At 39.7% G+C, this 7,315-nt stretch overlaps 1 long non-coding RNA gene across 1 annotated transcript; it reads right to left on the reverse strand.

The window, feature by feature from the left end:
* Window positions 1-453: 453 nt before the first annotated feature.
* LOC144702621 (uncharacterized) lies at window positions 454-1,071 on the reverse strand. The gene is made up of 2 exons (XR_013581291.1): window positions 693-1,071; window positions 454-612 (listed from the first exon to the last, which is right to left on the reverse strand). It is a non-coding gene; the product is annotated as an uncharacterized LOC144702621 (long non-coding RNA).
* Window positions 1,072-7,315: the final 6,244 nt, after the last annotated feature.

Here is a 7,315-nt window from a genome sequence, read left to right on the forward strand (position 1 = left end):
GGCAGCGAGAAGGGGGCTCTCTCACAATCTCTCTTCTCTCTCACTCTCTCTCTTCTCACTCACTATTTTGTCAGCCAATCAGAGGCCAGAAGTGTAGATAATGTAAAAGATTCTAGTGGAGTGTTTCCTTTTTAATTTCTGCTGTCTAATTGGTTATCATGGCTCTGCCCAGATGCCATCCTATCCGTCCATATACTGCATTTCTACCGTTAAATCCCAGCTGTTTACAACATTATGTATTTGATCCTACACTGTAATCATGGTTAATAGTTTTCTTAACCACTTTAGGGCAAGTGTCAATTTATTACTAGTCCACTGTTATGTAAAAGTCATTTTGGTGGACGTTGATGATAATCTTGCGGGCCTTCCGAATAGAACTCCTTAATAGATGACCGCGGGGTTTTCAGTATGAATTGAGTCAGTCTGATCCTCTGATGCATAACACGTAACAAATGAAAAATCAAACTCGGACGGAGTCGTGAAGATTAGAAAAGAGTCGTATGGTGTGAAACAGGAGGATGTCATGGGGGATGATGCCGATCCTTTATTTCTCCGAATTTATTCATGCGGCGCAGCGGCTGTTGGGGAGTCCTGGCGAGGATTCGAGAAATCCTGCAAAACAAATAAGTCAGACGTTCGGAAGCCCCCGTTTGAAACAAAACAATAACATGATAGGGAAAAAATGGCAGTACGTAGCGCAGTCGACGTAGGGGCTAATTGGGAACGGCACAGAAACTCCACACGCCGATGGGAGGCCACCAATATGTGCAGTATTCAGGCCTTTGATGCCAGCCGTGAGGGTCTTGAGGCATGCACAGCCGGCCCGGCGGTTAACCGTGGAAGCGGCCCCGTTATTGAGCGCCTACACGCCATTACAACAACCTACCGACGGCCCATTACCTTTGCCCACAACGTATGACAAGCAGGGAGCGATCGCCCCGCGAATAGCGGGAGCACGAAACCCGAGCACTTGCGTAGGGCGCCGTCACGAAGAGGCACAGGGCAACGACAGCGAAGGCCACGCGAGCTCCGTTGACAGCCATGGCTAAGGTTCTCTTCTCGCTCTCGCTCTTCAAGCATGCCGAAGCAAGTAGCGCTGTGCATGGAATTAATAGAGCTGCAGGCGTGTATCATGCGGTGACGGGAAGGTGGGAGCCATTAATGCGGTAAACGGTGTAGATGAAGCAGCACGCGGCGACAGGTAAGAATGGAGTCGACAATGTCATCATAGTTAAATCTTGACAGCGATCGGCGAAGTGCTCAGTTCAACCTAAAAGAGGTCACCTGGCTGGCATCCGTTCTTCTCGAAGGTGTCACTAGGGGGGTGTAAGATCCGATGACGGAGAACTCTCGCGGTATGAATCCCGTGCTGGGAAGGTGATTGACTCCGCATCAATTAGCCTACCCAGGGCAATGGTTAAATAACTGACTAAATAAATATCAGTCGTAATCTCGCGAAAGGTCGTGGTTGGCATAAATGGCGCAAGTTTTGTGGATCTTAGCGTGGGAAGTTTTTTTTTTTAGCGTGGGAAGTTTGATTATGAGATGTTGCTGGACCGAGATACTTGCCGCCTTCGGCCGGTCACCTACTGCTTAATTTATTCGACTGTTGGATCGCTAATATTTTTAACTCGTTTTTATGTCGGCATGTGAACTCGTACACGCTTATACACGCTGTGTGATGCATATTTTGTGGTAAAATAAACGCAGACTACCCTCTCAATGACTTCAACTCGAATCGCCTGTCTTCTGGACAGTTACAAATTGGACGATTCAAGCGAGAAAGCCCCAGCAGCATGAATGCCAGTACTAGTAAACTAAATTATGTGCTCTCTCTTAACAATGCTTAGGGGCAAGACAATTCGACCGTGAAGCAAATGGACTCAACTGATTACGACAACAATGCCAATATCTGGGTTATAGAAACACCACGATTCTACGTTTATCAGAGAGGAAGATGTATTGATTATTATATTTTGTAGAACTGTAAAATGGGAATGTCAAAGTCTATTGTGCTAGGTTTCAGGGGATCAGTTTTCTCCTATTAGGTCAGTCGGAGTAAAGCATGATGTCTTCAGGTGATACAAGCCATCTTTAGGACATCCCACGGTGAGTACTTGCCGTGTCGCGGTTTCATTCGCCAGGCATTAAACAGTGTAACACAAATAATATATTATTATTTTGTTTTACTTTCTGAACAGATAGTAGATTTTTGGTAATGTTTGGAACATGCCAAATATTTTCCTTTTGGAGCAGAAAATATACTCAAATGCGATTTAATGAACCATGAAACAAGATGTTTAAACTTGAGCTTTTACTTTTGTGAAGGTGTTGGTAGGATACAATGTGTTGAATTTGTGTTAAATCTGGCGTGAAGTGAAAGGAGCTCCATTGTTCAGATGCTATGACACCGTGGATCCAATTTTGGAGGGGGCTGAAGTATTGGACATGTAAGTTAGGGAATGACAGCCGTAAATATCCCACGCCACGGTGAGGGCAAGGTGACAGATGATGCGACGGTGACAGTTAAAAAATAAGGTCCCTGTGATGGTGATGACGACGGATGACAAACTGATTATGGTTACAATTTTATTTGAGTTATCCATATCTTTCATATGAAAATAATATATTATGGATGTCAATCAAAAAACAGAGAGGCCTGTGACATTATCCATATCACATTAAGAGGCCCATAATTAAAGCAAGAACAAAGGAAGGGCCCGGTAATCGTATATAAATACGGTCTCCAAACAAAGCATGATTCGTGGAACTTACTCCATAATTTAATTCTGGGAGCTCTTTTTTGATTGGAGGATAACTGAAAATATTGATGCATGGTAGATTAGAACATATAAATCTCTCTTATTTCTTTAGCTCGATCAAATGGATAAGATCATCAGGTCATGTATGTTTAAACTTATTTCCCCCCTTTTTCGAATAGAATCCTTGATTCTATAACAACACATTGTTGGTAGTCTCAGTGCAACAATTTTCTTGATTACACTCTTCTTGAGAGTTATTAGATTTAGAGAACACTTATCCAAGTTCATTAAACTGGAGAACATTTGTATTTCTAAGAATATTAAATAAATATAAAAAAATATACCTAAAACTCACATTTTTTATTAAATCTAATAACTCAAGGAGAAGGAAATATAGATTGTTTATATAATAAACTCATACTTATTTATATTGTCAATTTTTGTAGAATTTATCTTAAAGAATTGAATAGATTTTATTAAGCATACATAACTTTATATCTTTGGTTATTCTCATGAAGCTGATGAAGTCGAAAACTGATATGGCCATTCAAGAGGGTATGATGTGTGTTATTATTGTTTTAGTGAAATCATTTAAACATGATATCGGACATAGTCTTCATAAAGTTCTGTCATTCTATAAATTTTGGGTCATTTGCAGACTTTATGCTCAACAGTCTAAACGGATGCAGTAGCACGGCTATGATTATGAAATTCTAATCTATGTATTTTGGATGCAGCAACAAGCCAATGGAGGTGATTGTGTTGTCAATATGAGAGAATCCAGTCTCGATATTAGCGGAGATTGACTCAAGTAAACCATATGTCATGTAGTAACCATACAATAAGGACATATGTGCAGTTAAGCGTATAGGCGACACAACCAGGTTCCACAGAGAGACAAAATACAGAAATTTTCATCCAAAAACCCAACGGAGACAAAATTTGGGATTTGGAGTGAGATTAGTTCACCAATGGAAATGGAAAAATTAAAAATGAAAACCTTCAGGCTTAGTAATAAATTAAAAAAAAAACAGAAGGAGATGGGTAAACTTAATAAAGAAAATGCATTAAATAACTGCAAGGGAGAGTTTGGGAGTACAGGGATTCACATAGAGAATTAATATTACGAGTACTAAACAGGCTGTGGAATCTGCGGTTGTCAATCAATCTATTTAAAAGTACATCACTATTTTAGTTGAACAACATCAAATCATTTCCCAAGAAAAAAACTGTTCCATTGGAAATACATTTGCCAACTGGGTATGCGTGAATTCACTAGACAGTTGATCCATTGAACTCTTTGGACAATGATATCTCATAATGCAAAGATGGTTCTAATCAATAAATAAAGCCTCATACTGTGTTTTTGTTTCTGATGTGAGATTGAATCCTTTACTTAATATACCTCCATTTGTCTCGCACAATAATGTGATATAAATAGGTTTCATGGTCCCGGTCTGGTACGTACGTTTAGCAAGGACCTAAACGTTAGGTAAGGATTGGTCCAGTTGTGGTCTGATTTTGTCCAGTCCCAGGCCGGTCCAGGTATAGTCCTGGTCCAGTTATGTTGACTAGTCAAAGTTGAATAACAAAAGATAAAAATGGTACGGACTTCTCATCGAAGAAAACATTTATTGCAAAGTTACTTATAAAGTCAACCATAAAAAATGAAAAGAAGAATAAATAAAAGATAAAATAAAAGAAGAATGAAAGAATAAAAATAAAAAAAATAAAGAGGAATTAAAGAAGAAACGAAGATGAAAAGGAAGAAGGCCATGTAACATAACAAGAAATATGAAAATTAGGTGATAGGGGAATAAGGAAAATAGTGGGAAGAAAGCAATACAAAAGAAAAACTAAAAGAAAATTAGAAAAGAAGAAGAATAAAAATAGTAACATAAGAAGAAAAAGCCGATGGAATGAATAAGAAATAAGAATAAAATAAGAAGAAAATAACAATAAAAAAAGGAAAAAAGAGAATTAAGAAAAATGGATGATGAAAAGAAGAATAAAATACAAAAGAGATGAAGATTGAAGAAATGGAGAAAACATGAGAGAGTAGAGTGTAGGGTGATAGATATAAACAAAGCAGGTAAGCCTATAACAATGCAAACTTGACAGAGTTGGAGGGGAGAAAGAAACTAGAATAAACAAAGCATTCTTGAGGTTGAGAGCAAGAAAGATGGACTCAGAGAGTTGGCGAGAGTTATAAAATGAGAGAGCGAGAGAGTGAGAAAGAGAGAGAGAGAGAACGAGAGAGAGAGAGACAAGAGCATGCAAGAGAGAGAGAGATAGTGAGAGAGAGATAATAGAAGATAGAATAGAGCATGTGTGAGAGATAGAAGAAAGTGTACGAGAGAGAGAACAGGAGAGAGCGTGTGCGAGAGGGAATATGTGACATTGAGTGTGCAAGAGAGATAACGGGAGAGAGAGCATGTGTGATAGAGAGAACAAGGGAGGGAGAGAGAGAGAGAATAGAGCATTGTGGAGTTGACCTGGACTCGTGAATGAGTCCCATTGGTTTCTACTTCTCACTCAGCATAATCCCCTTTCCTGCTTAACGTTCCATTAAAAACGGAACAATGTTAGACATTTGAAGTCAGAAAATTGTAATTATTTTTGCTGGTTTATTCTTCCTTCTTCATGTCCATTTTTCTATCCCACCAGAACCTGTGCTGTCAAGGAGTGGCAGATGGGATTATATCCCAAAATTTTGTATCAGAGCTTGAAATCTGGTCCAAGGAGAAAACATGAGCAAAACCATGCCACAACGGGGTGGTGAATCTGTCTCATAAGCTGTTAGAATGTCTTCATCAGAAGGTGAGTCTGCTGGAACCTCTATCTTGATGCCCAGGTCGTTGGTCAAGACTGGATATGGTTTCTTTATTCTCTCCAAGAAAAACTATTCTATGGGCTATGAGATGGAAAATTTGGTTGGAGGCGAATGGCTTATAGGAAGCTGTTGAGGTACTTGGATCTAATCTGTTAACATCTGGCTAAATTACATCCTCCCAAATCAGCAATTCCGGGAGATGCAGTCAACGATTTAGAAAAGGCTGTTGGATTCCTAGAGATTCATAAAAACAAGTTGACGGATGCCAATCAATAAGAGAGGATCAGTTTTTGCTAGCATGAGCTAACAGAAAGGGCAAGAAGGAAGACAATGATGAAAGCTCCCATGGCCGTGGACGTGGGCATGAGAGACGTAGAGGCCGTGACCGAAATGGTGATGGCAAAGGATGGGGCAAAGACGACGACTACAACCGTTGAGTCATTTCGTCAGATATCAAAAATTAAATGTTACAATTGTGACAAATTTAAGCATTTTGCGTATGAATGCCGCATTGACAAAAAAGAGGCGATGGAAAATCTGGCCAATGCTGGGGATAAGGGCGATTAGGCCTTGAAGGTTACATTGACATAACCTTTGGATTATGTATTACTCCAGGGGAACGACGGAGATCTTCCGATGCCTGATATGTGGTACCTCGATACCAGGGACAGCAACCATATGACAGGAATGATAAGTATGTTTTATGAGCTTGATAAAGCTCACCTTCCCAATATTAACTTTGGTGATGGTTGCTATTCAAGGCAAAACAAGCATCATACTACAGTCTGAAAGTGGAGGGGAAATGATACCAAGAAAAGTTCTCTTTATCTTTAAATTATGATCTAACATTTTGAGCATTGGGCAGCTTAATGAACAAGGATGCAATAATGTGATGGATCATGGGCAGTTGATCATATATGATGCGCAGGAAAGACTGCTGGCTTGTGTAAAAAATAAAAATAGTCATTTATATCTGTTGAAGTTAAACACAATCGAAGGTTGTTTAACTTTGGTTGATGATTCTGCCGTAGTATGGCATGAGCATCATGGTCTTCCCGACCACCAAGCATTGAAGTTGTTAGCTGATTGGGAGATGGTGAAATGATTACACTCTCTGGCATCTTTGTACCAGTTCTGTCAAAGTTGCATATTAACGAAGCTCTTGAGAGCTCTATTTCCCACTTCATCAACATATAAAGAAAAGACAACCCTTGAGCGGCTGCACATTGTCTTACGTTGGTTGTAGATGAATTTAGTCGACTCACCTATTTTACCTTGCTTATGAAGATGTGTGAAGCTCTTAACGCTTTTATAGAATTTTAAAGAGATTGCAGAAGGCAAGACAAATGCGAAGTTCAAAGTTCTTAGGGCTTATAGAGGAGGAGAGTTGGCTTCAACAGGTTACATCTTATTGTGACAAGCATGGGATAAAGAGACATTTGACAACCTCATTTTATCGACAACAGAATGTTGTCATTAAGAGAAGGAATCAGATGATTTTGTTCATGGTGCATTCTATGTTGAATGGGAGAAGCCTACAAAAGGAGCTATGCGAAGAGGCAGTGAGTACTACCATGTACCTCATGAACCATGCTCTGACTAGACGCATAGTAGTAGTTGCACCTTATGAAGTTTGGATGGGGTCAAGGCCTAAGGTTTCACACCTTAGAGTTTATGGCAGCATAGATTGTGTCAATGTGTTAGGAAGGCACTTCACAAA

This window comes from Wolffia australiana, chromosome 4 (genome assembly GCF_029677425.1).
Source record: "Wolffia australiana isolate 7733 chromosome 4, ASM2967742v1".
NCBI classification, from domain to species: Eukaryota; Viridiplantae; Streptophyta; class Magnoliopsida; order Alismatales; family Araceae; genus Wolffia; species Wolffia australiana.